General features: G+C 39.4%; 1 non-coding gene across 1 annotated transcript; it reads right to left on the minus strand.

Moving 5' to 3' along the window:
- Positions 1-651: 651 nt before the first annotated feature.
- Positions 652-758, minus strand: LOC128287100 (small nucleolar RNA R71). The gene has a single exon (XR_008277800.1). It is a non-coding gene; the product is annotated as a small nucleolar RNA R71 (small nucleolar RNA).
- Positions 759-8,627: the final 7,869 nt, after the last annotated feature.

Below are 8,627 nucleotides of genomic sequence, written 5' to 3' on the forward strand. Positions count from 1 at the left end.
TGCAATTTAAATTTTTTATTTTCTTGTCTAATTCTTCATTTATTTTCTTTTGACAGGTTTTTCTAGTTCATGACCAGAAGAAACCTGTCAGGACCATTACTGTTCAATAGTAAGATCGATCGCATAGTTCGCAAAAACTGAAGAGAAAGAAGGCGAAGCCTAAGATACAAAGAGGACGAGCAAGAGGATGACACTTCAACCACAACCGAGGAGATGGCTGAAAACCAAGAAAATCCGCAACCTCCTACGATTGCTGCTGATCCAGTAAATCAGAATCTTGCTCCACGCACTATGTATGATTATTCTAAACCTAATTTAACAGGAACTGAATTGAGCATAGTTAGGCCTGTTGTTGCTGCAAATAATTTTGAACTGAAACCTAACACCATTCAAATGATCCAACAGTTTGTTCAGTTTGATGGTTTGCAGGACGAGGATCCCAACGCTCACTTGGCAAATTTCTTAGAGTTTTGCGACACTTTTAAAATTAATAGCGTTTCTGATGATGCCATTCGCCTTCAGTTGTTTCCCTTTTTGTTGAGGAATAAGGTTAAACAATGGTTGAACTCATTGCCATGAGAATCAATCACTACTTGGGAACAGATGACCGAAAAATTTTTATTAAAATATTTTTCGCTGGCTAAAATAGCCAAATTACGTAATGATATCTCCTCTTTTGTACAGATGGATTTAGAAACACTCTACGATGCATAGGAGAGATACAAGGACCTTTTACGAAGATGCTCTCACCATGGGTTACCACTCTGGCTACAGGTCCAAACATTTCATAATGGCCTGAACCCTTCGACTCGACAGATGATTGACGTAGCCGCTGGTGGAACTATCAATAATAAGACACCTGAGGCAGCTTACGAATTTATTGAGGAGATGTCACTAAATAACTATCAGTGGCAAGTTATAAGGACAAAGTCGACGAAAGCAGCCAGTGTTTTCAACCTCGATGCGATTACTATGCTATCTAACCAAGTAGAACTCTTAAATAAAAAGATTGACGGTTTGTGTCTTCTACTCAGGTACATCCAGTGATGAGGTGCGATTCGAATGGAGGAGAAGCATGCACAAAGTATCAACCCTTCAACCCTAGCATCGAGGAGAACAAGTCCAATATATAGGTAACAATAACTCTAGACCCCAAAATAACCCGTATAGTAACACTTATAATGCAGGTTGGAGGAACCATCCCAATTTCTCGTGGTGTGGTCAAGGAAATCAAAGGCCACAACATCCTCCGAGTTTTCAACAACCACCTTACCAGCAGGAAAAGCAGCTGAACCTTGAGGAGATGTTGACAAAATTCATTTTGGTGTCAGAAACTCATTTCCAGAATACCGGGACAGCCCTTAAGAATCAACAAGCGTCAATCCAAGGGCTCGAAACTTAGATAGGCCAACTCGCTAAACTGATTTCTGAACGACCACAAGGTAGTCTACCGAGTAACACTAAATCTAACCCAAGGGAGCAAATCAATGCAATTACCATTCAAGATGCGGAAGGGTTAGTTGCACCTGAACCAAAATCGAGGCAAGAAACTAGGGTAAGTAAAGGTAAGGGTGAGGTGGACCACAATGACCAGAAACCGGTAAGTAAAGAATACAAACCTCGTGTGCCATACCCAAACGCGACAAGGAAAGACCGCATAGAAGAACAATTTGGTATATTCCTTAAATTATTAAAAAATTACATATTAACTTACCGTTTATTGAAGCTCTTTTGCAGATGCCAAACGCAATCAAATTCTTAAAGGAGCTTTTAACAAATAAACGGAAGTTGGATAAGGCGTCGCATGTGGATTTGAATGCATTTTGCTCAGCTATTCTACAGAATAAGCTACCCAAAAAATTGAAAGATCTAGGGAGTTTTACGATTCCTTGTTTAATTGGTAGTTTAGATGTTCATAGTGCATTGGTTGACTTAGGGGCAAGCATTAATGTTATGCCTTATAAAATGTTTAAATAGCTAGGTCTTGGGAAACCCAAACAAACTAGGATGAGCATTCAATTGGCTGATAAAACCATTAGATTTCCTAGGGGTATCATTGAAGATGTTCTTGTTAAGATCTATAAATTTATATACCCAGTAGACTTTATTGTTCTAGACATGGAAGAGAATAGTAACGCACCTTTAATTTTAGGACGACCTTTTTAGCGACTGCTAGAACCATTATTGATGTTGGTACAGGTGAACTCACACTTCGTGTGGGAGATGAAACAATCACCCTTCAAGCTTGTGATTCGAGTAACACATCAAAATTTGAAGGTGGTTGTATAAATCATTCTACTAGTACTGATCATGTGGTGAAACCCTCTGTGTAGGAAACAGTTACGAAGAATGCATATGAGCTGTGTTCAAACAACCATGAAAGACCTATCTATGAAGAACAAAGGCTACAAATCGAGGAGCTAGATGAATGGCATACACAGAAATCGATAACACCTAATAAACCAAAACCGAGCCAGGACGAGCTCAATACCTCACCAAATCAACTTAAGGTTGGAGACAAAGTACTACTAGATGCAGCAGATCCTCGCATTACCACTGCTGAACCTAATGAAGAAATTCCTCTTACGGTATTCAGTATTTTCCTATATGGTACAGTCGAGGTAATTCATCCCAAATTCGGTACTTTTAAGGTAAAAAATACTCGTCTTAAACCTTATGTTGATAAAGTTGATAGCAGGGATGAGGACTGTAAACTCCTCGCACCACCTTGACCATGCAAAAGAGAGGTAAGTCCAGCTTAAGACTATAAATAAGCGCTTCTCGGGAGGCAACCCGAGCACTAACAATAATGACTTATTTAAATTCTAGTTTTTCACATCTAACCTACTAACTGAGTCTTGAAACACAGGGTTTTCCCATCCACACGGCCAAGCACACGAGCGTGCCTTAGGCCGTTCTCATACCATAGGAGGAGACACGGCCATGCGATATGGTTGTGTGAAAACAGGGCAAAATTTTTCCCCAACACAGGGTACGATAAGTTGCCATGGCCATGTGATATGGCCGTGGGCGAAACTGCTAAAATAACACGGGCGTGAGACACGCCCGTGCCTCGAAACTATGATTAAAATTGAGAATGTATCATGGGCGTGCGACACGTCCATGCCATCCTTCCGTGGTTGACACTGTTAAAACGAACACGGGCATAGACCTATGTACACGAGCGTGGGAGAAGTGAACAAAGCAAGAAATGGTCGTGCGACACGACCGTGTGTACCAACATGCCCAAAGAACACGGGGTGGGTCGAATGTCAGACGTGCCCAAATTCAAAATTTGTGAAATATACAGGCAAAAATTAGGCTACACGGGTGTGCCCCACGGCCGTGTGCCCTAAAATATATATAAACCCCTCACTATTCATCATCTCCCTCCCTAAAAAAAATCCCTAACCCTAGTCGGTGCAACTTCACACGCCCTACCCCCACGCCCATGCGCCGCCTACAACACCGATTCTTATGCCCCAAGCTCCTTCCTTTTGCATTTGTTTACTTTTTTCTCTCTATTTTTCTTTAAATATGTTGCTTATTTCTTGATTTCTCTACTATATTAAAATATTTTGAATGAATATTCATAGTTAGAATATTAAAATACTCATGCTTGTTTTATAAAAATTTTTGTCATTCTAGTTACTACATTATGCTATACTCTTTCATTTTTCCTTGTTTCCATGAAATTTATGCTTACCCACATGCAATCATTCATATTCCCATCACATTATTCCCATAATCGTATAACTTGATATATTTAGTTATTTTAGTTTGTATCATCTAGTACGTAAATCTCATGAAATATTCATATTTAGTCTTGATTTTTCATACTATTCTTGGGGCATATTGGTTGTACTTTGATTTTTCAATACAGGTACAATGTCGTCCTCACGTGGTAAGAAGACCGTTGTTTCCGCCTCGAAAAAGAGAAAAGGAGCAGCGTCATCCTCAGGTCCCACCATGGAGATTTGCCACCCGTTCCTCCAGGTTCCCTTGAGACCCCAGGAGGAATTATATCAGATATTACAGGCCCGACCCCTAGGTGTGGGCCGCTGCATTGATTGGGCCGCACTTGAACAGATTTATTTGGCTGATGCGGTCTGAGCCCTCCTGACAATGACCCGTGGGGGCTCTTCTTCGAGATCATCGAGCCGATGTATCTCAAGTTCACATTAGAACTCTGCTCGACTTTCTATCTTCAGACCGTCATAACCAACTTCGATGATCCTGGAATGGTCCAGATCCGCCTTGGTACTCTAGTATGCCAGTTGAGCATACCTGAGTTCGAGGTTGCACTAAGGCTATAAACAGAGGAGTTCATGGATGACAATGAATTTGATACCCTCCATCGCCACATCCACTATTCTTCCTCAAAATGTTAGAGGGACCTAGTCCCTACCTCGGCCACCTACGATCCTAGCCGCTCCAATGTATCGGCTCTCCCTCCATCCTTGAGGTATCTACATGCCATCTTGGCTCACACCCTGACAGGGAGATGAGAGAGCACCAGCGTCGTCACCACCCACGACGCCTATTTCTTATAGAGCACGGCGAACGGGCACGTCCTTGACCTTGCCTACTTCGTCGCCCTCACCATCCAACATCAGACAGAGTGACATAGAAGAGGGGTCATCTCTATCGGGCCCTATGTGCCTCGACTGGCTCGATACTTCGGGCTCCTCAACACAGTAGCCCAATCATTCTCCCTCACTCTCATCGGCCAGATGTTCCCACAGGGTATCTCGAGCATGCTAAGTATGAGGATGATCGAGAATGATGTGGCAACTACCCTCCTCAGTACCGCCTCGTCCTGTCCACCGAGGAGGAGGATCCAGAGGATATTACTAATGATGCCCCTCCACGTCATGAGGACCCACTGTCTTAGCCACAACCCCCATCTCGTCCAGTTCATGCGGTGGCTTCATACACTGACATCTCTGAGTGCCTTACTCGATTCGAGCAGCAGTGTTTTCAGCACTTCGATGACATTGATGCTACTCTACAGCAGATTTGTCAGCACTTCCACATCTCATCACCACCCCACCTCGCAAACCATCTAGCGATGAAGATGTTTAAAAACTTTTATTTATTATTTTATGTTTTTACTTTTATTCTATTTTAATACTACTTTTTATTTTTCTTTAAGCTTATTTTTAGGTTTTATAATTATTATTTTACAATTTTTAATTTCGACTATTTCATTACGAGTAATTATTCTTATTTATATATTTCCTAATAAGTTCTTGATTCTATAACAGTTATAAAGAGCTCCAAAGCTCACTATTACTTAGGAACTTGAAACTCCACTGGAAATGGTTCTCCATGACTGCCATGTCCTACTCGACCACGACCATAGCCACCATGAGGTATAATATTCTTTTGGTGCAGCATTTGTGGAACCCAACCTCTACCACCACTAGAGTATCCTCCTCCACCCTCATCATTGCTTTGGCTGATTATTCTCCATAACTCCAATTCAAGGAGTTCATTGATCATTCAGGAAGTTTCACTTCTCTCCCTATTTTATGATTATAAATCTATCTTTGTCAATATATCTATCTTTGTACATTGAGGGCAATGTACATCTTAAGTGTGGGGGGTCTTTTATATCATTATTAGAAACCCATGAATTTTTCTTATTCTTACGTGAATCACTCATATCACTATTAGAATGAATTTTGATTAATTTATGATTTTTATTGATATGTCTTGAATTAAAACATAGGCATTTATGCATTGATTATTTAAACTTTAAGACATTAGGGAATCAAGCATGATAAGTTTATTTTTGAAGAATTAAAAACTTTTAGGTTTTTTTCCTAAGTTTAAGTATTATCTTGAGTTGAAATTCACAAGTTTGAACATCCAAAAGCCATAATTTTTGTGAGATCTTGAACCTTTAAAGCATATTTTACTCTTTTCATGCTTACTTTTATTATGAGTGCGTCAGTATTGATTTGTTATTCTAGAACTTGCTTGATTATGCATGTCAAGACCACAACATTTGATTTGATATGTCAAGATGATAAAGGTAGTTCGGTTTAACCCACTCACTCCACAAAAGCCTACCTTCATAATTAACCCTTAGTGAACCCCTTTGAGCCTAACAAGCCATTAATTGATTTACCCTCAATATTAACCCATAACCCATTACTATTGGAATCCCCTAATTTGATCCCTATTTTTATCGAGATTTGATTTGAGCTAATTGCTTAACTATGTTTTGCTCTTCTATGTATTTGATTTGTTCTTAAAAAAGTGTACTTCAATACATATTAGTTGTAATTCGTCGTTTGTGAGCTTAAGTGTCAATTCCATATTCTGAGAAGAAGCTCACTTGTATTCAATTAATGACTAGTTATTTTTCTAGCTAGGTAATTTTTCAATTCAATCTCAATTTTAACCTTTTCTTTCAGCTTGTGACCACACCCCCAACCAAAGCCATGTTACAACCCTCTAAAAAGACCTTTTTGATTAATGTATCAGCTCAATGTATAGTGGTGGAGATTTGATTTTCAAGCAAGCCTATGGTAATAACTCTTCATATTGACTAATGAGTGCCTTTATTGATGTCCTTAAACACCTTGAGTTATTTGAGTGAATCTTTAGTGAGGATGTTAAACTCTACAATATTTTGATCAAAGGTAATCACTTAGATAAGGGGAGACACCTATGTTTTCGTGATAAAATGCTCAACTTGGAATGTTCAATGTATGAATACTTATAGATTATTTAAAGATATTATTGATAGAGATTATAAATTGAGAAGAATTTATTTTGATTGTGAGTTGAGGATTTTGCTTTAGGACAAGCAAATGCTTAAGTGTGGGGGTATTTGATAAACCGTAAATTATACATATTTTTATCCCATTCTTACCACATTTATGGATTATTTCTCCTTAGATTTGGTGAATTCGATGCTCCTAATCCTTTAATTTCATGTTTTATACTTAAGAGAGCATACGCGAGTAAAAAGAGTTAGAAATGGGCTGAAAACGGAGAAAATGGACCCACATAGGAAATCAACATGGCTTGGACTTTCTCACACTGGCGTGTCCCTACCGAGCCCAAGTATAACCTTATTCGAAAAAGGCCAATTTTGGGAGCTCTTAGGCATTCTAAAGCCTATTTAAACACCTGAGGAGGCACTTAAAAGGGGGACACAAAGTAGGAAACAAGGAATTACTCAAGAAAAGCCGATTGATCCATCTCAGAAGTCAGATTCATCATCAAGACTGAAGATCTCCCTTCAATTTCCTTCAGGAGTTTTGGGTTTTCTTATGTTTTGTTATCATTATGCTTTTGAGATGTTTTCCTTCATAAGTATGAACTAAAACCCCTAAATACCTAAAGGGAATGAAACCTAAGATGGATCTTGTTATTATTATCTGAATTGTATGATAAATATTTGATTTGTTCTTAATTATGTGTTCTTAATTCTTGTTTTAATATTCCAGGATATTGATTCAAGTTAACGCTCTTATTCAGAGGAGGAATAGACCCTGTCTAAGAGTAAATTTGTCGTAATTAAGCGGAGTTGATTGAGCGCCTAGAGATAGGGTGACAAGATTTTGCCGGATTAGGGTGAAACCTAATAAAGGAATCCATAAATCGAGTTAATGCAATTCTAAGGTGTTAATTAGAAAGAGATTTCAGTTATTCAACCTAGGGTTAGACGTTACTAGTCTCGATAGAGATAATAATATAACTTAGGGATTTCTATGGATCAAGTCAAATGAATAAATCGTCTGATTTAGAGTTAAATAACAAGTGAAGTCTAGGTAGATTTTTCCTTAGGTATTGTCTTAATCAATCGAATTTTCTAAAAAGTATTTTCCTAAATTTTTTTCTGTGCTTTCTTAGTTTAGTAATTAGTTTAGATAACCAAACCTCTTGATTTTTATGTTAGATAATAAAAAGGAAGTAAATACTAGTACTCGTGGTTCCTTTGGGTTCGACAATCCGGTCTTGCTGAACTATACTACTGTTAGATAGGTACACTTGCCTTAATCGTGATAATAAGTTAGTCTCAAGAACGATTCATTTATAAATTTTTAAAACCTGTCACGAATATCATGCATCATGGAGTATGGCGAACCGGCACATCTTCGACCTTGCCTATTTCATTGCCCTCGCCATTCGCCATTAGACAGAGTGACATAGGAGAGGAGTTATCTCCATTGGCCCCTATGTGACTAGACTGGCACTGTACTTCGGGCTCCTCAACACAGCAGCACAATCATCCTCCCTCACCCTCATCGGCCAGATGTCCCCACAAGGCATCTCGAGTATGCTACATATGAGGATGATTGAGCGACAACATGGAGTTGACCCTCCCTAATACTGCCTGGTCCAGTCCACCGAGGAGAAGGACCTAGAGGACATTACTAACGATGTCCCTCCATAGCATGAGGACCCACCGTCTCAGCCACCACCCATCCATCATCCAGTTCATGCGGCAGCTTCATACTCTACCATCTCTGAGTGCCTTACTCGATTTGAGCGTTAGTGTTTTCAGCGCTTTGATCACATTGATGCTACTCTACATCAGATTTGTCAGCACCTTCACATCTCATCGCCACCACCACCTCACGAATCATCCAGCGATGACGATGTTT

Source organism: Gossypium arboreum, chromosome 13, assembly GCF_025698485.1.
Source record: "Gossypium arboreum isolate Shixiya-1 chromosome 13, ASM2569848v2, whole genome shotgun sequence".
Lineage (NCBI taxonomy): Eukaryota > Viridiplantae > Streptophyta > Magnoliopsida > Malvales > Malvaceae > Gossypium > Gossypium arboreum.